A 25,265-nucleotide genomic window follows, 5' to 3' on the forward strand; every position below is an offset into this window, starting at 1 on the left:
TAACTCTGCTGGGTAAAGGTCTTACCACTTCCCCGACCATGGGCCCTGATGCCTAATGGCTTCTCACCCTGACATTCAAGTCTGCAGTCACCACATGGGGTCTTCAACTTCAGCATTTGAGAAATCGTGTGTCCCCCAGAAGCTGCAGAAAAGGACCCAGGTGGCTGTGGCCATTACTGAGCTGTCTGTCTATTCTAGTGGCTCTTTGTTTCATGTCTAACTGAAGCATGTAAAAATGCAAAGACGGAATATGGGACATCAGAGAAGTATACCTGAGTCACTCAACCGTTTCTGATAAAAAAAAAAAGTTGAATTATTTGGATTCTATTCAGAGGCATGCTGAGAAAGAAAAATTTGAAACTGAGTGTCTGGATTAAAGACTCTTTAAAGGGAGCAAGAAAAGTCCTGTGTTTACAACAAGGTCCGAAGGAGGCTCTCTCTGCATCTTTCCTCGTGGCATTAGGAAGCGGGCTCTCACCAGAGCACAATTCGCGTAGCCCAGCTGTCGAGTCCGTGGTGACACTGTGATGACAAATCCTTTTGGCATTGTCAACGATAACTACTTGGAGTCAGGGTTTTTTTGTTTTGTTTTGTTTTGTTTTGTTTCCCAAGGCATTCTCCTTTCAAGCCAAAATTGTGCTTCGGTGGACCATTGGAATAGTGAGTGTTCAGTGAACCGCACAGCTGCCATGGGGATAAGTATTCCAGATGTTGGGAATCAGAGGTTAAACTTGGTTTTGTTTGCATTACTAACAGACACCTTTCTGCTTAAATCAGAAAGACTCATGGGCCTGCAGGAAGTGACACACAACCGCAGAGGTGTTTACTGTCCGCAGTCTGTAATAGCATCTCACTCCATGCACGCTTGTAACTGCAGAGACGTTCTTGGACATGTGTTCCCAGCCCTAAATAATCTCCATAAACTTAGCCATAAATCTAGCTACAGCTAAACGTGAGAGTTTCTGTTTTGTTATTATATATCTTAATCCTCCGTGTGGAACATCACTCATTCCACAAGAAAAAGGAGAAGAAAGGCGCTGAACAATAAAATCAGCAATGCATCTCCTCAAATCATGAAACAGTAAAGAATGAGCTCCACTGAAAGTAAGTACAACCAGAATGTGAAACAAAGTCTTTCACAAGCCCATCATAAAACTGTGGTTTAGTAGGGCTGCCTCTGTTTAGAAGTCAGGTCTTTGTTGGTAAAAAGGTTGCAAATGCAGAGAAATGTGTATCATTCCTGCATTGTGACTACTAGTAGCCTGCAGGCAAGTAGAGAGAGGAGATGATAAAAGTTTGTATCAATTTTTTTTAATATTGCTATCTGAAAAATGATTTTTTTTTCTCTGTAAAACTGTATAGTAGCTAGGTGACAGGCTCATAACCAGTTTTTCTATCCAGTGATAGGATACAAAAATCTTTATAGTAATAGCAAATTACAATATTCAACCACCTTTACTTATATGATATCTACTTAAGTTAGGAAAACACAGCAGCAGAATTGTTGACCAAAGCTGAGAAATAGTTGATTTTATCTTTAGGTCTAGACTTGGTGTATGTGGATATCGACTGAATCAAAATAAGGCATAAAGGGAGATCTAGATAGTCATGGAGAACTGAACACGTATTGTCTACCACATGTTTCTCCCAAAACCACAGTAAAAAGATTTTAAAAGATGACCACATCCTCTAGAGGTAAACAAAGTAGGGAGAAGAAATAATAGGATTTTTTTTTTTTAAGAAAGAAGAAAACCAGAAAGGAAGAATAAATAATAACTGACATAGCAGAACCCCCAGCCCAGCTGAAGGGAACATGAGAAATGAAAAATCACACTGGGATTATGGGAACCTTAGAATATGGACACATCAAGTACCTAGGAAAGTAAAGTTAAACACAGTTAAAAATCTATGGCAGAGTAAAATAATGCCATTTGCAGCAACATGGATGGACCTGGAGATCGTCATACTGAGTGAAGTAAGCCAGAAAGAGAAAGACAATATCATATGATATCACTTATATGAGGAATCTAGAGAAATGATGCAAATGAACTTATTTGCAAAACAGAAACAGACTCATAGACATAGAAAACAAACTTACAGTTACCAGGGGAGAAAGCGGAGGAGGGAGGGAATAAATTGGGAGCTCGGGATTTGCAGATACTAATTATTATACATAAGATAGGTAAACAACAAAGTTCTACTGTATAGCACAGGAAACTATATTCAATACCTTGTAATAGCCTATAGTGAAATGTAATATGAAAAGGAATGTGTATATATATATACATATATATATATATACACATTTATAAATGAATCACTATGCCATACACCAGAAATTAACACACATTGTAAACTGACTATACTTCAATTAAAAAAAGAGTCTATGAGAACTAGCTAAAAGTTTGTTTAAGGAACAAGTAGAAACTTGCACCCTTGCTGCTCATAGATAGCCCCCTCCCTACCTCTAGGACCAGACTATAATTTTACTTTCTAGGGACACTGAAGAGCAGATGCAGGAAATCTGGGCCCAGATGAGGGCAGGGGTTCAATTATTAAAAGAGGAAGAATAAGTGAAAGTCAATATTCTGCATACTATACCAGTCTCTTCCTTTGCAAAGTTCTAGAAAGAATGGCACTCAGGCTTCTACCTGCCAAGCAAAAGATGGGAGAATTATTCTGGGGAGAAAAAGGCCTACAAAGGCTGTCATTTGGAGACAACGAATGAAGAATATCAACCCTGTTACTCAACTCAAGTTCCACCCATGAATACAAAGCTTCCAGTCTACTTCTTAGGCTTCATTAGTAAATAGGAATATTCCAGTAAATATTCAAAGATAATTTGATGAAAGACAGACAAAAATAAATAAATATAATAAAGAAACTTGGAAGACATGAAGGCAAGGAAGAAAGAAATAAACCTATAAAACTGATCATCAGTATCTTTGTGATAAGAAAACATTGCATTAATGCAATAAGAAGATAATACTTAAAAAAAAGAACAAAAGGAGCTATTTAAAATAAAAATATGATATAAGAAATAAAATTTCAGTAGACATGCTAGAAGACAAATTTGAGGAAGAACCATAAAGTAGAACAAAAAGAAAAAAGTTGTAAAGAAAAAGAAAGGAAGGAAGAAAGGAAAGAAGGAAGGAGGGAGGTAAGGAAGAAGGGAAGAAAAGAAAAGAATGGAATCATGAAATTTTGGATAGCCAGAAATATCATGAAAATTCTAAAAGCATTCATATTTTAAAAAATGTTCAATTTTAAACATACAATAAAAACAAATTATAGACAGCAGATAATCAGAAAATAGAGTACCATCTATTTCCTCAAAATGCACCATTGAAAGATAAAATGCCTTCACAATTCTGAATAAAAATTATTTCCAACCTAGAATTCTATGTCCAGCAAAGTATCAAATAGGTCTGAGAGTAGAATGAAGGTATTTTAAGACATGCAAATTCTCAAAAAAAAAAAAAATGTTATTCTCTTGTATCTCTCCTTAGTGACTTACTAGAACAGGTGCTCCAACAAAATGTGTATGTGAATGAAGGTAAAGGAGCATTCGGGATTCAGCAAACAGAGGACCAACCAGAAAAGAAAGATTAGGGATAGTCTCTTCAAGAGGATGAGGGGACATCCCAGGACAACAGGGGTGATGTAGACCTTGGGAAAATCTGGTTCATACTGAAGCAGCAGGATGGAGGTTTCCAGAAAGGATGTCTCCCAGAAAAAAGAAAAAAGGAGAGTTTACATGATAGGTATGAATGACACTTCTAGCAAGTAATTTTGGAAGAAATTAGTGATAGGTATATAGAAATTTTCACTTTTTAGTTTCTAGGTAAACAAAAAGTTGTGTGGAAAAGAAATATATTCATAGTACACTGCATAGATTACTGTGAGTCATAGTGAATACAGGTATGGAAATGTAAATAGGGAATATCGGTTTAACCCCAGTACTGATTTGACTGGGAGGATGGGGAGAACACTAGAGGTAGGAGGAGGGGAGGGAGCTGTAGGAGAAGCCCAGAATAAGAAGTCAAGATCAAAAATGGAAAGAATCAAGAAATGGCAGCATAAGCGCATCATTTAGGAATGTGGAAGTAACCAGATGAAACTACTAAAAACTTGAAAGTAGCAGCTTCTGAGAAGTGGGAACTGACAGCGGGGAAGCGTAAAGGAACTTGTGTTTTTCTGCTTGTTTTTGTTTAGTTTTATAGGACCAGTTGACTTTGAAAAAACTTGTGCCTGTGTAACTGATAAAAATAACTTTTAATTTTAATTGAGAACAAGAAGAGCTAAAGAATTAAGTGCTATAATACAATTTCACACACCCAGCCACTAACTGACTGGGGACATTCATAAGAGAGACTATTGTTAGACTGAATTTTTATGGGGAAGTAGTTCACTAAGAAGAAATAGTGGAGCTAGGCCTTCCCAGCAGAGGGTACCGTCTGTACGAAGACATGGAGGCAGGAAAGGCAGGCCGTACTCAGAAGCATACAGGTAATGCGGAATGATCATAGCTGAGGGGCACCAATGGCAGTGGCCCTAAGATGAGGTAGGTGGGATTATGTCCATGTGGACGTTGGAATCTTGTAACCCACACTAAGGAATTTGGACTTCTTCTTCCTGTAGACAGTGGGGAGCTGTCAGCAGATTTAAGGCAGGGAAATAACAGATTTACATTTTCAAAAAGTATCCCTGACAGTTTAATGAAGAGTGCATTCAGAGGCCTGAGACAGGAGGCAAAGAGACCACTTAGCGACGCTCATCAAAGTCCAAGCATGAACTTGGCAATGGTAGTGTGGGTGTAGAGGACGATGGGGGCTCCCAGCTGGGCAACTGGTGGAAGAGACAAGCAGGAAATCTCAGTTACCCTGTGAGACACATCATTGACCATGGAAGAGGACACCTGCCACTTGTCAAGCAGCCTGACAATCAACGCAACTAGTAAACGGCAAAATCAGGATTAAACCTCTGAACAGAAATCCCAGGTTCTTTAGACTAGATCACGCTGAGACAAACCCATACACCATTTATAAAATGGGAATGACAATAGGACCTAACTCATATGACTGTTGGGAGGAGAAAATGAGGATGCACGTAAATTTGTTTCTTAACCTAAAAAATAGTTACATAACATTGGTAGATAAAATAACTTTGCGTTAGGCCCAGGTGTTCCCCAACCACTTTGTTCATCACATCTACTCACTTCAGTGCTCTTATCCGAAGACTTGACATATTTGATTTATTTATTTGATCTTTACGTAAGCTATAATTGTATGCAGTTACATGTCTGTGATGGAAACCTGTCTTCCTGATTAATCCAGGTTCCCTTGAAAACCAGGAGGGGCTTTTAGGCTCATCACATGGAATCTACCCACTACTTTTTATCCACTCAAATATATACTGACCCTTGGAATTTAAGGTCCTCTTCCAATCTCTGAATTACTATGTAAGATGGTAACACACCTCTCTTTCCCTCCCAATAAGAAGCACAGACTGAAACACAGACAGATTATATTTTTAGTAATCATGTGCACTTGTGGGTTAGGTTAATAATAGCCAAGCATACAAAATCTGTCAGAAACAAACACACAAAAAAGTCTCATCTTTGATATGCTCAGAGGTCTCTGAGTTTTTTTCTGATTTCTGTTTCAGTGTGACATACATTGTCTGGAGGGAGGAGCAGGAGGGGCTGAGCTGGCAGCTCCATTATCTGTGCCTCATTGTTCGTCTGGGGAAAAGATATCATTTACTCTGCCACCTTTGTAGCTCTTGGAGAATCAGATAATCTACTTATGCTTTCTAACCAGCTGAGCAATCTGGACCCTCCAAAAATGCTGTAGCTTCTTGGCACTGATTTCTCAGGCTGAACTGTTCACTGCCTGTGACTGTATACGAACGACTTCACAAAAATACTGAAGACAACAGTCTGGTGAAATAACCTTGCTATCATGTATGGGGGCTGCTATGTTGGTGTTTCTAGTGCTTTGTCGATGTCCCTCTATTCAAGACTAGCTACCTTCATTTTCCCCCATGATCATACTAGATTTATTGCTCCAGTAAATTTCTGTAAGGGAAGGTGCGTGGGGAGAGGCCTGAATGCCCAAGGGATTGCCAGCCAGCTTGAAATCACCTGACAGCTTGGACCTTCAATCACAACAAGAACATTCCTGAGGATTCAGTTGCATTGTTGATGCTAATCCCAGGCTGGAGACATCAGAGGAAATTAAAAGTGAGTGTGCATTTTATATAATTGGAAAGGAAAGGAGTGAAGAGAGAATTCTTGGGAAGTGGGAAGAGAGCAGAGTCACGGCTCTCTCAGATGCATTCTTAGGGGAAACGGATGAAAAGTCACACTGCGCTTAGACCTCTGCTGGAAACAGTCAAAATGGGGGCACTTCATCAAGATGAACAGTCAGATTATTGCAAGTAAAATTGCATTATTCACTGGTTTTTATTGTTACCATGACTGTATTATTGTGCTTAATTATTCATTACCATTTTTCTCCATTTTGCTATTATTAATGATAATATTGTCTTTACCCTGTAATAAAGCCACTTTCCTTTATCAGTCACTGTTTATTTTCCGTATTTCTGTCTCCATGGTACGAGGGACATAATTGTTTTTCATTTTTCAGCAGGGAGAGAGAGTGGAGAGAGAGGATGGTACCGGGAAAGGAGGGCTCTCCCCAGGGCCTTGTACATCATGCATGACAAAGCTACTCTCACAGGCATTGCATTTTCACCTGACCTTCTCAGCGGACGTAAGGTGGTGTGTGTTTCAGGAAAGAGGAACTTAACCTACAGGAGGAGTTAACCCAGCAGGACCATTAAGCTGTTACAAGTCATAAAATGCCTGTGCCCAAGAGTAAGCCATAAAAGCTAAAAGATAAAGCTGTTAAATATATGCCATTGCCTCAGAAAAATGTCTCCCCCTCTATTTCTATCTAAAATTAGCTTGCTTTTCACATGAAACGTTTATCTTATAATAACTACCTGTGAAATCCACCTAAAATTTAAAAATTAGAGCAATCATGTGCTTCAAAATACTCATTTTCCAGATGGAAATATTGAGGCTTTGTGAGGTTGAATGACCTACTCAAGGTCACACTGAAAGTCAGGGGCAGGCCCAGGAAGGGAAACCAAGGTTCCTGGATCCTAGTCAGGTCCTTTCCCTGCCAGAAACCACAGCCCCTCTCAATATGATTTTCCAAAACTGACAAGGATGAAAAATGGCTTATAAAATGACTTACAAACGATCAGTAAAGTCTATGCTTGCCAATGACAAAAAAAGTTAATTAAATTAGCATTTCTCCCCACAAAATCTGTTCACTGAGTTTATGTATATTAGACCCTTCATTGTTATAATTTGCTTTCAGCAAACTGCATTAACCCTCAAATTAATTGTGGAAAATCAGATATCTATATTATTCTAATTCACTATATATTGAAAGCCAACTATGTGTAAAATACCATGTCAGATTCTATGGGGGACAAAAGAAGTCTCCCTTTATAGCTCGTAATCAGTGAGGTGTGATTCAGTCTTCTCTTGACACTCCTTCAAAACTTCTAGGTGAACTCCGTCTGCTTCTCAGGAAGCCTCCCCCCACCCTCCATCCACTGCAATAATCCAACCCCCTCTCTCAATTCGTTTTTCTCCCCATCTGAGCCTGTCATTCCATCTGAATCCCACCCCAGGTCTACAGCAGGACAAAGGGCATCGAGTGTCTGGGACCATGTAATTATCTCTTCAAGACCCATTGTCTTGATGGGTTGGGTTGTATTTCCAGGAATGTACGCTGAAGGCAAGCCTGTCTGTTTCTTGTTTGCCTCCTGATACATGAAAGTCATCTCTGAAGGATAAACATAAGGGGAGGAGGGGAAAGGAAAAAGGGAACAGCACAGTGAATCCTGCACTAAAGATGAAACACTTTGTTCAGTTGGCAGTGGATTTGGCGTCCTCCTACTGGGGATCAGGTGTGGTTGATTGAATTAGCGATTCCAATTCTTCACTTTTTCTGGTGTCCCTAGCTTTTGCTGTGTAAGTTCGAAGGTTTGTCTCCCACAGAAGAGAGTAAGCACTTGCCTGACCTTTGACGGTGGGCTCCTTTGACTATGTGATTGCTTCAGTCTGCAGGATATGGGCAGACGCAGCAGTAAGCCAGTTTCAAGCTTTGATAATAAGAGGAGACTTCATGTGTTTGGGCTAGCTCCCTGCACCGACATCGATACAAAGGAGAGCTTTCCCTGTGTAGCTAATGCCCATTAGCCTGGGCCCCAAGATGAACATTTGTGGAGACAACCAGAGGCCAGCCCACAACAAGGAGCCAAGCCCAGCTAGAATCAGAGCCCTGCTGAGCTGAGCCAACCCTCGTCGAACTACAGGTGCGGGAGATGTGCTGTTGTCATATGCCATTGGGGTTTGGTGGTTGGTTGTTAATGCAATAATAGCTAAATGATAGAGAAGAGGGTTTTTTTGGCTTTTGTTTTTTAATCTTTTTCTTTTTTGCTTCTTGGAGTAAACCTGATCAAGGATAGAACTACTTTATCACTTAATCAATATTTTCTTATTGGCATAATGTCTGTGAAATGTCCATTCTAGGAATGGCTCTTCAAAATTTTTCACCAGGAATTCATTTAAGTTTTCATTTAAGAGGATGCTCTATTCTCATAGTTACAGGCTTTCCTGAGAACAGTGAGTAGAACATTATCTTTGGAACGAACATCCCTGGGAGAAGAAAAGATTGGTAGAACTAAATCATACAGATTTTTTTAAGTGTGTGATTGAATTTGTTCTGTAAGACATTCGATCATTTATTCATTCCACCGATATGTAATAAAGGCAAATTGGCAAAGAAGTAGAATGAGGAGAAAGGAGACAGATTGGACTGAGTTTTTTACCTTGGATTACTGGGAGCATTTAGAAAATGATAACAGAAATATTAAATATGAAAAAAATAAATTAATATTTCAACCAACCGAGGCTAGTTCACCCTAGTTTCCTGAGGTGATAAAAAGTAAACTAAAGGAATATTCTCATTAAATGGTGGCTCAAGCCACCCTGCTGTTGGGCGCTATCTCTGAGCATAACACCAGGGGTGGGGAGTATACGCTTTTATTGAATGCAAAACAGTCACACATTCATAATGGAGAGCTTGAAGTCTGGGTCATCGATAAGAATTTGCACCTTAGAGCAAAAAACAACCAAAAGCACTGTGAAAACAGACAAATGAAGGACAAAGCATTTTCAAATACAAGCTACATATTACTTAAGACTCTCCTGACAGCATATGAGAGAAGCCCACTAAATAAAAAGGTGAATTTATTGGTTCATATGACCAAACTGTAACAAGAACAGGGGAAGGAAAAAGTAAAAGGCTCACCCACTTTCAGAACTCCTCAGATATGGCTCTTGATGTTTGGTTTCAGTTTCCCAACTGTCACCCCTCAAAGTCTGAAATACCTTCTAGGTTTGGAGGAACATTCTTTCCTCTTGCTCAGATTATTTCAGGGAAAGCCTCTGATTGGCTAGTTTAGGTCACAGTCTGGACCAATCATCAAGTTAGGAGATGAGGCTCAGATTGCCCGTGCAGAGGTCAGATACTCTTTAACTAGGAACTACTGCTAAGCACGCAGAGTGGTGGAACTCCTATCTGGACCTCATGCATGGCGAAGTGGGGAGCAGCTGAGGAAGAAAAAGGATGCTCCCCCAAACGGAAGGAAACAGATATTAGCTGTTGTAAAGGAAGACCAATATCTATGTGCATAACAACAGGGTGCTTTTTAAATTTACGATGATGGGAACAACTTTATAGATGGTCTCATGGTGAAAATTTAAGTATAAAATATCGACTATGTATAGCAGTCATCTCTGCTATCCTAGAGGATAGCAGAGGTGGACAAAAAACCTAATCACATAACCATTAAAAACATATTTTTCAATAGGACAAATTTACAAATGATAGGAAGGAGATTTATTGGGAAAATAGTTCATTGTTGCTATGGTTTCTGCTCATGATTCAGATGTCCTGGTGTTCATCAATGGACACTCTAGTAGTCTGTGAGCTCTGTCCATGAGAATTAAGGACCCCTGCCTTAAATAAAAAGGAGACCACATTAATGGATGACAGAAAAGCAAAATAGAATGTCTCAGGATTGGGCAGGGGAAGCTCAGGTGTGCTCAGCTCTCTATCTGTGTAAAGGATACTTGCTTTTTGACATATCAGGCACAGCTTAGAAGGATCTCCACGGGATTGATATTCCAACCAAGATGCAGCACCCCACTTTATACTGTCTTCCCACCTCAGCTGTTAACTCACAAAGGATGTCCTTTGGTCAGTATAAGAAGAATGCAACTCATAAACATCTTAAGACTCATTTTTTAAATTGCTGAGACCATTTTTTCCTTCTTCTGTAGGTCTCTAATTTCTTCTTAACATGTTTTCCTCTGATCATCTTTATTTTTAGTTTCAATGCCTTAATTTTTTCCAACCTAGTGATTAATTCCTACTAATCCTTAGTTTTATCTATTTTTATATTTAAACTTTTTATCTTACAGGGGTTTAAGTATTTTATCTTATTCTTTAAGCACTTATAGTTTTATAATTTAAATGATCCACTCTTTTATCTTTATTTTAAATTTCATTTATTTAATCTCTTTTTAACTAATATTTTATTCTACTGGAATTTTATTTCTCTTATACCCACTTCTATCTTGACCCTCTTTTCTCTTATTCTCAATGTTTCTTTTTAATTTTCTTCTGTAAATCTCTACTACCTTAACTTTCTTTCCTTCTGTCTTCTCTATTTCTTTTTAAAAATAAATTTTTATAATGGCTGACAAGATGAATGCCAAAATGGCTATAATGATTATGATGATGAAATTGATAATAATAAAAACAGCAGAGGAGAGAAATTGAAGCCATTCTTTCTCTACATGGCTCTTTGGGCCTCTATGTCCTCCCTCAAGTTAATCCTCAAGTCTCTTTGAAGTTTATCTCTTCCTCATTCCAACCCCCCCCCCCCCTTTAGGAGGAAAAATCCTTAATCAATACTCCAAAGATCACTATTTTCTTTTCATAGAAAGAACAACTCATTTATTGAGATACTTTCACTTCCTGAGGTTTTGACAACCTATAGGCATTGGTTTTGGCAATCTGTAGGCATTGGTAAGCAGGAGGAAATGGCTGGTGAGAGATCTTGTATTTATGGATTGTCGAGTCTGGGCGATCCCTCTCCACTGAGGACAGTAGTTTTAAATGGTGATAATCTACCTAGGAATGTTGACAGTTGTATTTGTTAGATTTAGTAAATTTCCCATGAATTTTTCTCTCAAAAGCAAAGTGAACGGCCAATAGGCACATGAAAAATTGCTCAGTATTGCTAATGATCAGAGAAGTGCAAATCAAAACAATGAGGTATCACAATGAGGTTATCACCTCACACCAGTCAGAATGGCCATCGTTAAAAAGGCCACAAACGATAAATGCTGAAGAGGGTGCAGAGGAAAGGAAACCTTCCTACATTGCTGGTAGGAATGTAGTTTGGTGCAACTTTTATGGAAAACAGTATGGAGATTCCTTAAAAAATGAAAATAGACTTACCTTATGATCAGTAACTCCACTCCTGAGCATATATCCAGAGGAAACTCTAATTAGAAAGGTACATGCACCCCAATGTTTATAGCAGCACTATTTACAATAGTCAAGACATAGAAGCAACCTCAGTGTCCATTGACAGATGACTGGATAAAGAAGATGTGGTGTATGTATGTATGTATGTGTGTGTGTGTGTGTGTGTGTGTGTGTATGAATACTACTCAGCCATAAAAAAGAATAAAATAATGCCATTTGCAGCAACATGGATGGACTGGAAAATTACTATACTACGTGAAGTAAGCCAGAAAGAAGAAGAAAAATATCATATAATATCACTTATATATGGACTCTAAAAAAATGACACAAATGAACTTATTTACAAAATAGAAGCAGACTCACAGACATAGGAAACAAACTTATGGTTTGTTATCTATGCCTCAGGAGGGAAATGTGGGTGTGGAGGGATAAATTATGAGTTTGACATTTGCAGATACTAACTACTATACATTAAATAGATAAACAATGAGGTCCTATTGTATAGCACAGGGAACTATATTCAATAACTTATAATAGCCTATAATGAAATAGAATATGAAAGAGAATATATATATATATATAGGTCTGAACCACTATGCTGTACACACCAGAAATTAACACAACATTGTAAACTGACTACACATCAATAGAAAGAAAGAAAGAAAGAAAGAAAGAAAGAAAGAAAGAAAGAAAGAAAGAAAGAAAGAAAGAGAGAGAGAAAGAAAGAAAAGAAAAGTGATTTTTTGTTGTTGTTGGCTTTTTTTCTCCCTTCTCTTTCTCCCAGGACTCCAAGCCTAGGATCTGATATATTTCTGTTTTGTGGTAAAACTATTTATTTGAAAGAGGACTGGATTTTAAAACATCCATCAACCTATATCCACAGTTTCTGGATCATTTATTTTTCTGGTAGATTTGTCTTAATACTTATGTTTATTTTCATACACACATTCTCTAGTCAAGGTTCATTCTGTGTGGACATAGGATGGTTGTTACACACTCATTTATCCTACATATCTATAGCAGAGCTAGTCATTCTTGGATATGAACACCAAGATTGCATCCCATACCAGGGCCATGGGAAAGTAGATGGATTGCTTCTCCATGGACCACCTTTTAAACACCAATATATTCATGGAAATATTTTTTAAATCACTAAAATTATTTATGGACAGAACAATAGTGGTGCTGAGTGGTAACACATGGAATAAAACCAGACTGTTTATTTTCCCCACATTGTAACCCTTGGAGTGGCCGTTATGCATTGTGCCTGCCATTCTGGTTGGACTGGGGGAAACGGGGAGATTGAAAGTGAGAACGTTACAGATGAGCAGTTGCTCTGTAAGCAAAGTTGGAAACTCTGCATTGGCACTATAAGGAAAAGATTTCTTCTCCTATTAATGAATATCTGATGGCTTAAACTGTTTGTATCCAAATAACAGAGCTGAAAAAATCTTTCTCCCTCTGGCAGAATTACTATTAAGGAAATAGCTGTCTTTGATTAAGAAAGTATCTTATTTTATCACTTAAGCTATCACTTAGGGAACCTGAGAACCTGGGTTCAATGAGTCAAGGCACCACATTAATAGTTAACTCAGATCCCTGCATAAGAAGACTGAAGGACTTTATTTTTGTTCTGGGGAGGTGTGGGAGAGAAAGGCCAGAAAATTTGGGGGAAATTGGAGCCTGTCACAGAAGGAGCAGTGTGGAAGAACTCTCTGGGGATATCCAATGGCTTAGTTCAAACATCTGCTATAATTTAATCTCCATGGGTGCGGGGATCTTTGTGAGTTTTATTCACTGATAAACTCCCAAGCACCTTGAACTGTGCCAGGTACAACGTTCACACTTGATAATTGCTTGTTGTAGAAATGAATGCATGAGTGAATGAATATTGAGTAAGATTTTTCAGTGTTCAGCTTGAAATAGTTTGTGGTGTTAGAATCAAACCAATAAAAAAAAAGAGGTCAAATTTATTATATTCCAAAGTTCCTTATGAGTTAGAGGACACTGAGGCTGAATTTCACAGAGCAGAATGGTACAGAATAGAGACAGTACGTGTGGGAGAACAGGATGATCTCTTAACCAAACTGGTCCAGTGAAGGCAAGAACCTTGAGTCTGGGTCACTGTGTTCAGAAAGAGTTAGGATCGTTTTGGACTTCCATATGGCATGGAATGGGGCTTTAAGCTGACCTTCTCTAGAAACTAAGGGACCTGAAGTCCCCACCTGATATCCAAGTGCCATCCTTGAATGTCCCACCACTTGTAAAATGTTGCCTTCTTGTACTGGATGAGGACTTCAAGGAATGACAACAGGAAAACACACACACACACACACACACACACACACACAAACTATGATAGTGTTGTGACTATAGGAAAGGTTTAGAAGTTGACTGTCCCAAGAAAGCATTACATTTCAGCCATGCTAGTCCCATGAAAATATATTTAGTCTCTTTAAAGTCTTAGGAAAAAAATTTTCTTTCTAATTGGATGTTCCATTATATTCAGATAACTCAAGTCAGTTCCATTTGCTCCTGCCAGAAGAATAGCCATGCTTGTCAAACACCAAGACCCTCATCAGTCCTTGCCTCTCCTCTGACTCTGGGGTTCCTGAGGTGGAGTTGAAACCATGAGCATGGGGTTGGAGAAGAGCCATTTCATATACGGCTGCAGCTCTGAAGTCCTTGCTCAGACTACACTTTGTTCATGTGTTGATGCTCCCCGCACATGGAGACAGCACTGTGCTGCAGGCACTACATTTGTGCATGGGCTGTGTCCATGCTGTTGCAAAGTACCTTTGTGCCTACAAACTCCGCCCGGACCATGAATCACTGTCCCATTTGTAGCACTAATTCACCTATGAATTCTAAACTTTCTATGGCGAATAGAGTATTAAATCTCTGCTGCCACTGCCTGATGCTCCTCTCAGGTTGCCTCATTGTCTCTGATGGTCACGTCTCCAGATAGTGGGGAATTATCATACCTGCTTATGTCAGTCCTTTGGAAGAGGTGCCACTAGATTCGAGAGCCTATTGGCCCCTAAAGGTACTGTTCTGATTTACCACTCAGCAATCTGGCTTAAAGTCTATCTTTATAGATCGTTAATGTTTTTTGTAGCCCTTTCTTTCTCAGGGTACAAAAAACGTCCTTCCCAAGACTCATGGATAGGGGAAACTGAGGCTCCACATTTCTATTTATTTGTAACACGAGTGATTGCCAAACACTGTCCGTGTCAAATACAAACTGTTATCATCCTAGCTCTGTCTCACTTCCATCCCTATTTCCCTTGCGTCTTTTTCTCCAAGCACTTACTTTCAAGTTGTATTATCTAGCTGTTTTAAATATGTTTTCCGCTTATTTCCAGAACAGGATGGTGTAAAATTAAATAAACACACCCGTATGGGCATATGCTTATGCCAAACGGGGCCAAGCTTTTCACTGAATCCCTAGGGAGCAGGTCACCATCTTCACTCCAGTTTTACCACAGGTTCGTCGTGTGGTCTTCACTGCCTTGCTTCCCTCTTCACTGTTTTTGTTTACTTTGGCGTAAAGAGGTAGCAAAGCAGTTAACCTATCTCCGGGGTGTGTTCAGGTTTAATGAGTAAATGTGTATAATGCCCTCGGAGCGCCTCACATGAGATGTGCTGTTCCTGCACGTTATTAGTGCTGCTGTTACAGCACCACCTCGGGACCCTCGGCCTTCAAGCTGGCTCGAGACACGAGGTCTCGGAAACAATAACAGCGCTTCTCCCGTGAGCCTTTCTCCCTGAAACCTCCCAGAACTTAAAGGCATTACCTCATTAATGTTAAACTCAGCACGAGATGGATGGGAACAAATACTATTTCCTGTTTCCAGGTGGGAGACGTTAAGGCAACACTCTTGCACTGACACGCAGCTCATCCGTAATGTAAGCACTTATCAACGTTCTTCATGCCAGAGACAACGCCTGCTCCACTCTTTCTCCACCGAGACATGGCACTGGCTAGTGCTGCTAGGAAGAGTGGGCTCCAGTCTGGAACTCTTTAAGTGTCTCAAGATAGCGCCAAGAGAATCGTTAAGAAGTGTGATTGTGATCATGTATTTTTATTTTGCTATGGTTCGGTTAGCTAAAGAAAGCATCCAGTTTCTTTTTTTTTCTTCTTTCCTACAGTAATCTCAACTGAATGAATGAAAGCTCTGCTTGTCCTTCCATAGGTTATTGATTAATTTTAAATGGCTGACACATTGGTGCTTAATGGACACCAATGTGTCCATTTAATAGTCAACATTTTTCAAATTACAAGGGACTTTTGAGAGTAAGAAATTATTGGCTGGGAATCAGAGTGTAGTTTCTTATAACCTCATCACTCAAAGAACAAGGATGTTGAAGCCTTGGGTTATATGATAGCATCAGCCAGCTTAAAAGTAATTTGACTACGCTTCGTAAAGCAATTCTGTAAGCCAGACAGCCGTTTCCTACAATTAGTCTAAAGTGGGAAGCAATAATGATGTGACATTCAACCTCAGTATTGTGCTGTACTTGATGCCAGTATGATATACCCTGATGAGCTGAACTCCCTAATAATTATGATGTCCTTTGGTCTCTTCAGTAGTGAAGCCTCTTGGAAGTGGGATCCAACTGGACCGGCTCAGACCGACATCTTCAAGGGTACAGCTACAATTCCTCTTATTTGTAATAGTGAACCCTTTTATGTTAAATCTCCTCCAACATTTTTATAAGGGATTTCGAAAGTAAACTCCACAATTCCACTGCAGAAAACTGACCTTACATACTGAGACGATAGGGGTGTTAGTGAGTTGACTGCTCACCCCAATATGTAGTGGAAATAGAATGAGTCCCTGGGCTCTCTGTCACTTGGTTAAACCTCGGGCATTTAGCTGACATCATTCTTTGGCATTTGCCTTTCTTCTCCCACTCTTTTTACCAACGGGTAATGGAAATACAGCTGTCAGCTTCAAATTATTCAAATGTGGGGAAACCAGCTCCTCATAACATTTTGCCTTCTCCATTCAAGCCCCACCCAGGCCCACTCAGTTCTAGCATGTCTATTCTTTAACAGCTAATGGGAAAAGAGCCCAGACCATCTCCACGTCAGACATTTAATGTAGTCTTAGGCCACTGGCAGTGACCGAGTCCTCATGCTTCACGTAGAAGCAGAAATAGACGGTAATTTGCCTGGGCTGGTTCATAATAATGTGTGTAATGGAAACATTCCTTCTGGACACCTGCAGCAACCAGCGTAGGCTTTGAAGCATGAGGTTTGCTTTCTCCATTGTAGCATACAGGCTTACAAATATTGCCATTGATCATAAAATTATCCAATCTTTTTAAAATACAGCTACACTAGTTGATTAAAATACTTTCTACCACCATAAATTTCAGTCTGACTCCACCCACCCCAGTGCAGAATTTTCTTTCCACTTAGTTTTTTTTTAAAGTGCCTGACGTTAATTTCCTTGAGCAATTCTTTAGAATAATGTCAGTGGATGGTTTAAGCAGGAGGGATTGGCAGGTTTATTTTACTCAAAGATTAGCAGGATACTACATTGTCCCTGCTAGGAAAATACAAGAGTTTTCCTGCTCTCTGACTTTCAGGAGAAAAGAAGCCTTCCTTCTATGGGACAAGGACCTGGAGTTAGAGAAAATCCTGCTGTGATTCAGACTTGGTCCCCTCACACATTCCTGGGCCGTCATGACTCAGCTCTTCCTGGGCCCTTACAAGTGTTCTCTCTTCTCTCCAGTCAAAGAATTGGTTCACCCAACTGGGCCACCAGTTGTCTGCATGTAGCTAAAGGAAACCATCATTGTTCCCTAGGACCCAATCCTAGTACTTGTGTTACAAATCAGTTCAAGCCCTGACTCACGGCTTTCTTTCATTTGAAAGAAATATATTGAGGTCAGGGCATTGTTGAATGGATTTTGAATTTTCCCAGGTATTAAACCCCATTTACCTCTAACCAAAAGAGAATACTCCAGCTTATTTCTAGGTTCAGTACTCTTATTGGAACAATTAGAACAATTTTTCCTAGTAATTTAATTCAAAAGATATGATTTCTTCTGGAATATTTTAAAAATCAATTTTTAGCATCAATTATTGGAGCATATTTAGAATTTTTTTCACTATGCTGTTTTAGATTCAGCCTTAGGAAATCTTTTGGAACATCACTCAAAAAAAACAAAATCTACTATGAACCAGCAATCAGTCACAACTTCAGAGTGCTTGATTACCAAAAAGACCAAGAAAGAATAACCTATCATCACTCTTCATGTTAGCTTGTGTCACTGCTGACAGCAGTTGCTACCTATGCTATGGGAATGATTGAGAAGGTAGATTTGGTAACAACATTTTTTTCCCATGTTTTGGACATGGAAAAATGGCCTTTGATTTGTGACTATAGACCTTAGTTGATGGACCTTGTATTGCTTTCAATGAAAAAAGAGGAGTAGTTAGTGATAATCAATGTGATTTTATCCCCAGTGTTTTTATTTATCCCAGAGATCAATATCTCTATAGGAGCACTCCCTTCAATCAAAAACACTATGAAGAAACTCTGTTCAGCATCTTAACCACATCCATTTCTCAGCACCAATGATTAAATAACTTCAGCATGTATGAATTTGTTTGGGGTGTCCTTAAAGTAGGCTAATTCTGTTCCAGTTGAATGTCCTTGATTATATGGTACTCAGACAGAAGGAGATTACAAAACACTAGATACTATTCAAATGTCTTTGTGTTAATTAAATTGCCAGAAATTTTATCATGAGTCTGTAATGATTCCAAGGCCCTGGCAGGATGGAGCTCCTTTAAAAGGAGAAACACACTGGAAAGGCAGCTTCCCTTCGCTGACTTAGCAGGGCTGCAATCAGCTTGCCTGCTAGAGCCCCTTGGGAATTGGGCAAGGCAGCCCTTTGGTACTAAGTGATGTATGAAGGTTCTGCAAGGAGATTCAAAAAATGCATGTGATGTAGCAGATCTTGAATCTGCTCAAATCAGGACAAGGTTTTCTACTTTTTTAATTTCGAAGTCCAAAACTACTGTTAGAACTTGGAAATGTGACTTCTCTGTTCACCTTTCATAGACTGCTAGGACTCACTTCATGCACAATATTTTAGGGATTTTCTCTTGATTTTTATCATTATACTTTCTTTTCTACTCTTTGGAACTTGACAGGAAATGTCCCATGCATTTGTCTCTCGTGTGAACTTTGTAAAACCCTCTGGGAGGGTGTTTTCTCCTTAGCTTGGCTTTGAATGTGGGAACCTTATGATATGATGTGATAATGAACAATGTGAAATTGTTGGTTCAGTGATAGCATCCAGGTCCATTGAAAACTCCTGCATGTTCTGAACAAGGCTAGATGGGCTGCTATGAAATGGGTCTCCCTGGAGAATTTATTCTCAGACAACTGTCCCTTCCAGTGAGTTATCCAAAATAAGAAACTGGGATTTTTCTCAATATTGCAAGGAGCCTTCTTGCTTGGACTGCTGAAACTTTTAACACAGAAATTTGAAGCCACGTAAAACTTCCACATTTCTTTTGGAATCTGACACTGCCCGGTTTACTGAGAGATTTGCCAAGATTTGATGAACCTTTCTCTGAACCTCGGGAAATTTCATGCTAGGACCGAAACCGGAAAATGAAGCACATTTCACTGGGTGTCAGATTTCATTCTGACCAGCTCGCCAGGCTCTCCCCCCAGGTTGTATTACTTCCTGCCCAGAGATGAAGGCGAAAGATTAACTGGCCCCACACTACCAAAGGAAAAAGGGCCCCATCAAATATCATCTGAAGAAGTTGACTTCACAATATCATGTCATTTTCACCTGGATTCATTGTTTGACCAGTGGCTCTGTCCTCAAGCAGTTTGTGCTCTGAGAAAATAAAAGCACAGATGAGGACTAAAATTGTGACTATCTAATAATGATAATAACAAGATGTACAGAGACAGTTTCAGAGGGAAAAGAAGAAAGAAGAACTCTGCAAGATGCTCTTGGATTAACAAATTTATCACTGTTCTCACTGACCCCACAGGGCCCTTGATATAGACAAGGGAATTCAAATGCAAACGTGCATTTAAAAAGCTATAAAACTTTGCAAACTTAGTACATCTTGGCAAGCAATTTTGTGTAATTATCTTTCCTTCTTTTCAAATGAATGAAATATTTATGTATCTAGATAAATGATGCCTGCTCCTTAAATGATTGTGTAAGCCAGACTTTCTCAACCTCAGCACCGTGGACATTTGGGGCTAGATAGTTCTTTATGGTGGGGGCTTTGTCCTGTGCAAATGTGGCACTTGATTCTACCCACTTGATTCCAGAAGTCCCTCCCTCTGAATCGTGACAACCAAAACATATCTCCAGACATGGCCAAATGTCCCCTGGGGGGGCAAAATCGCCCCTAGTTGAGAACATTTGCTTAAATCTTGTGTGTTCTGTGTCTTCAAATGCCTCCAAATTCAGCAAGTTATATGTCAATTCTCTTCTTTCCATGAGTTCAGAGTACTTTACATATACCAAGTGCAACTGCCAAACAACTCCAGGGAATATCTACAAACAACCACAGAATCTGTGAGTTAGAAGGGACCTTAGGAAAAAGAGAGGATTACAACAGCAGCAGCAGCAACAACAAAATATATTCTAAAGTGCAAGCCTACTCATGAGGAAGCAAAGAATATCCTCAAAGTAAAATACAAAGATCAGGTCCTTTCAAAATTTTTGAAGAGTTGGCATGTGAAGGTGATTGCTGGCTTCTTCTGCAAAGTGCTAGAGTTGTGCTATCCAGTACAGTAGCCATTAGTCACATGTGTTTAAATTTACATTAAGTAAAATTAAATATATTTAAAATTCAGTGTCTCAAGTTGCTAGTATTCAAAGCCATACGTGGCTAGTGGCTACCACATTGGACAGTGCAGATAGAGAAGCTTTCCATCACGGGAAAAAAGTTCTACTGGACAGTGCTGCTAAGTGCACAGGAGCAATGGGTGGGAGTTACTGGGAGATAAGTTTTAATTCAGTCTAAGAAGAATTAGAGTTTTACTATCCTCTCAAACAGCATGAATAAGTTTAGAGCAGATGCCAAGAAAGAATTTTTGCTTGGTAGACTGCTACACTGGATGAACAGAACCCTCTAATTCAGACCCAAAAGGGCTTACATATGAGGTTTTATACTTTTTCATGTAATAAAATTTTCATAATTTCTAAACACTACCCCATGGAATCAGAAGAAACATTTATATTTTAAAATATAGAGATTTTTAAACTCATGTAATTTCTAGATCAAAACAATATTCACAAAATAAAGACTGCTTAATTTTCCTCTCTGGTAAAGGTCTGTTCACACCTTATCTGCCTTCAAAGTAAAAGAAAAGGCAAGTTTATATTTTTATGTCAATATTTTCAAATGAATTCCAGCAACTTATAAAATATGAACCTTGGTCATATGCCATTTCAGTTCAAACAATTTTTCAAATATCCAAATTTGAGATTTAGTCCTGTATTATAGAGAACAAAAGGCAAGGGCTAGGATGCTCAGAGCCTGAGAGGACAGTCGGAGTGGACATCAAATGCCACACCACTTTACCAAAGAAGACATTACTCTTATATGTAGCAAAGCGGCTTCTAGTCAAAGGAACGAATACTCTGAGATGCATTTGAAATTCAGGTGATAACTGAGGATAAATTATTCTCAAAAAAATCCAAAACATTAAATATACTTCTCTCCTTATCTATGACCTTTTTTCTCCAAAAAAGTCCATTCATAAATACAGACTTGCACACACATATAACTTACAAATCCAACTCACTGAATTTCAAAGAATCAACTAGGACTTACTGAGACCTTTGTTATTTTGTTTATGTTCTTCATGTATTGTGCTTTGTACTATTGGTAAGACCAAAAAAAAGCCGCAGTCCCTGCACTCTAGGAAGCCTCGCAGTCCAGACGGACTAAGTGACACACAAATACAGTGAGAGAATGACTGCAGGCTGCACTAACCACAAGGACAATCAGTGTCAACACAGCAAAGAGACTGCTACAGCCAGACCAGTCAACAAAGGCTTCGAGGAGGGCACGAGAAGACTAAGACGTAAAAGCAAAGAGGTCTCCTGATGAAGAAAACTAGGAGCTGCATATCTGGTCTGGGGATATGATAGGAAGGTGATGGTTGAATAGTGGATGCAGCAGGGTCCAGCTGTGGGTGGCCCTGAATGCCAGGCAGAGAACTGAAGACGTGCTATGTTGGGAAACAGGAAGTCTTCACACGCTTTACACACTCAAGTGGCACCATGAAACAGTGCCTTAAAGGAAGATCACTGCACACAGACCACAGAATAAATTGGGTGAGGTGGGTGGAAGGGGAAAGCGGAGTAGACGAATTGCAGTACCAGCCCAGTCAGAAAGCTGTTAAAGGGATCAAAGCATGACGTGGTAATTGCCGGGATATGGGTGTGGATGATGGCAACCAACATCCGAAGAAGAATATATCTAGTCGTGAAGAATGTTAAACACTGGTGTGGATTATAGTCAGGAGCTTCCGTCCCTACTGAACAAACTCACATACAGGCTTCCCTACAAAGAGGATAGTGGTCTGCTAGCTTCTCAGAGAAGCTGTCAGCCCTGTGGTGCTCTGATCCTCAGCAAAAGAGAATCACAGAGGAATTAGGTTATTTCTTTTCTTGATCTTTATTCTGCCATTCCTCGCTGAGCAGCTGGAGTGCTGGAGCAAGTCACATACTTTCTCTGTGCCTCAGTTTTAGTATCTATAAAATAAAAATTGGTTTGTTACCCATCTCACAGCGATGCTACAGGGCTTGTGACATATTGGACCCTAGGAAATATTGAACATTTGGGGAAAAATCTTGTGATAAATGAGAGACAGAAACCACCTAAAATTAGATACAGAATTTTACCTTTGAGAGCTGCATATTTCTTACCCTGCAGGTACCCAGACTCCATCATGGACAAACATATTCACATGCACAATCTCTGAACAGTATAGAATATTAAATTCCACAAATCTTCTACAGTTCCAGAATCTCAATGATGAGTTATGAATGTAAAAGCTTAAAAAAAGTCTCTTCAAGTAAAGTGATTTTCTTCCTGTATTTAATACTCTAGAAAGAAATATGTGAAATGAATGTTAAGACAAAATGAAAGATATTCATGACGAGTTGTTAGAAGGTGAAAAGAAGCAAATCACTCTCTCGAACCACTGAACATCCATTACCATCTCTTGGTCATTGAGCACATCACTCCCAACCAGAGAGAGGACTACTGTGTGACAGTAAAAGCCAGGCATGAATACCTTATTTATGGTTGGAATAAGCTAATGTCAAAATAGGAAAAAAGCTATGGGGGAGCAGCTCAGTCAACCCCTTCACTTTAAATAGGTGAAGCATCTGATGCTCAGAGGATCAAGTGTCAAGCCCCCAGTTACGTGGCTAATTTGTAAGAGCCAGGATTTGGACTCTTGGTCCAGGGACACACTGTTCACTTTTTGCAGATCAGAATTGGTCTTGGTGCCATACAAAGCATAATCAGGATGTATTATACCCGAAATAAATATGATTTCTCTCCCCGGGGTTCCAATCTTGCCAGAAGACAAAAACTGAACAGTGGCAGCAAAGGAAGGAAAAAGCCTGGGTGAGAAAAAAATTTGGAACATTCAGATTAAAGGTCTCCGTTGAGGGGGCCTGGGTTACACTCCTCATTACAAACATCTAGACTTAAGGGCCAGCAGGAAGGAAAGGGAGGAGTTACATTATAACTTGTACCATAGATAAAATATGTGCTAGCAAAGAGATTAAAAAAATACAAACTTAAGGGGTAAGTTTCTATTTTTGATATGTTAAGAAATACGAAGAGTTGCTACTGAGAAAGCAGAAATAAAGACGAAAAAGTGAGCTGAAGGGAGTGAACCTAACCTCAATACTTTGGAGAACAAAATAATGTGATAAAGAGGAGGAAGAAAACTACATCCCTGGATCTGCATTTCAGACATAAGGACCTTGCCAAATAGGGTGAATCAGGATCTCCTAAAGAAATTAGTTGCTGGCTTTCAGAGAATATTAAGAATGCTTTCCAGGTACAGAGTATCCTTGAAATGAGATGAAGTGTGTCCACTGTCTAGCGGTGATTGGTAACCCTTAGAAAAGGAGTTGAAAGTTGTTCACATGTCCATTTGAAAGAGCAATAATGTAGAAGTGTGACAATGTGTAACATCTTTTGGAGACCTTGCTCGTACTTCCTGAACTCAGCAACCTGTAGCAATTTTGCTTTGTCACGTGAACCAAAAAATAAGACAAAAAATGTATAGGGAGAGACAGAATCTATATCTAGTGATTTTGATTCCATGAGAAGAAGTATAAAAACATAGAGGCACATGTACTATCTGCAAATTTTCTTCAAATTGAGCCTCACTTAGGAAAAGAAAATATTTAAGTGATGTTGAGTAACTACTTGATTTTTTCAGAAACATATCATCCAATACTTAAAAATAGGCAAAAGGGTGTGGGAATTTATCAGATGATAAAAAAAAGCATTATGGCATAGTTGAAGGAACACTGGAATAGAAATAAAAATTTGGATCTAAATCATCCATTTCTTTCTCTAAAAAGACGAGATAATTATACTTTTTCAGCCTTTCTCAAGAGTTGTTGGAACACTCAACTTCAAATGTATAAGGTACCAAACAAATGCAATTTGATATAATTATTTGTAGACTTGATGACCTGATTCGAAAAGTATCAACCTGAAACTTGAAAAGAGAGATGATCACTCAGGTAAGTTGATGAAGCCAGGAATATGCAAAAGCAGCAGATACATATGGGAGGCATTAATTTAAGAGAAAAGTACACCACCAGGGTAATTCTAACAGTCTCAGATGATTATAGTATTTTAATGTACAGAAAATGCTATGGTAAGGGAAGCTTGAAATTTTTACAACACAAACCTGATGTGTTAATGAGATCTGTAATAGAGCAATACCACTGTGTTAACCAAAAGCATATCTATTAGAAGTGGTTAGAGTACATATAGCACAACAGAATAAGACTTAGATGCAGTTAAATTCCATAAACCTCCACGAACAACCAGAATAGACCAAAGAGACTATTTAGGCGAGAATTAAAAGAGAGAGAACAGAATACAGTGGGAGGACATTTCTGACGTAGGATGATGACTTGTCCTTGTCAGTCTTCATAATCACAGTTGGTCTGTTTACCAAGTGTTTGATAATAGCATATCTTCCCCTCTCAAAAGTGTCCTGGTTTGGATAAAAGTACGTGGTGCTCCTAGTGGAAGGTGAACATAGACTGCAAAGTTAGATTACATTTATAAATGCGTGGCGTGCCAATTAAAAAAGAAAAGAGACTCATTGTATTTGGCCGCACATATAGCACGGTGTTCAAACCTGGATCCTATGCATTAAAAATGAGACTAACAAGCTAGAGGAACCTGGGCCTGCAAAGCGCTATAAATTATATCCTAAGAGAATCAATTTGAGAGCTAAAACAAGAGAAGACTTAAGTCTGACATGATACTGTCTTCATTCTTTTCATACGTGTTTCATGAAATAATGATGATTCAGCTTTATCTTTAACACTGTAATAGGAAGA

The 25,265-nt window shown here is 39.1% G+C and overlaps 1 long non-coding RNA gene across 2 annotated transcripts in view; it reads right to left on the reverse strand.

The window, feature by feature from the left end:
- LOC123619752 (uncharacterized) overlaps positions 1-25,265 on the reverse strand; it is a 783,931-nt gene that overhangs the window by 444,349 nt on the left and 314,317 nt on the right. The window lies entirely within an intron of this gene.

Source organism: Camelus bactrianus, chromosome 8 (assembly GCF_048773025.1).
Source record: "Camelus bactrianus isolate YW-2024 breed Bactrian camel chromosome 8, ASM4877302v1, whole genome shotgun sequence".
Classification (NCBI taxonomy): domain Eukaryota; kingdom Metazoa; phylum Chordata; class Mammalia; order Artiodactyla; family Camelidae; genus Camelus; species Camelus bactrianus.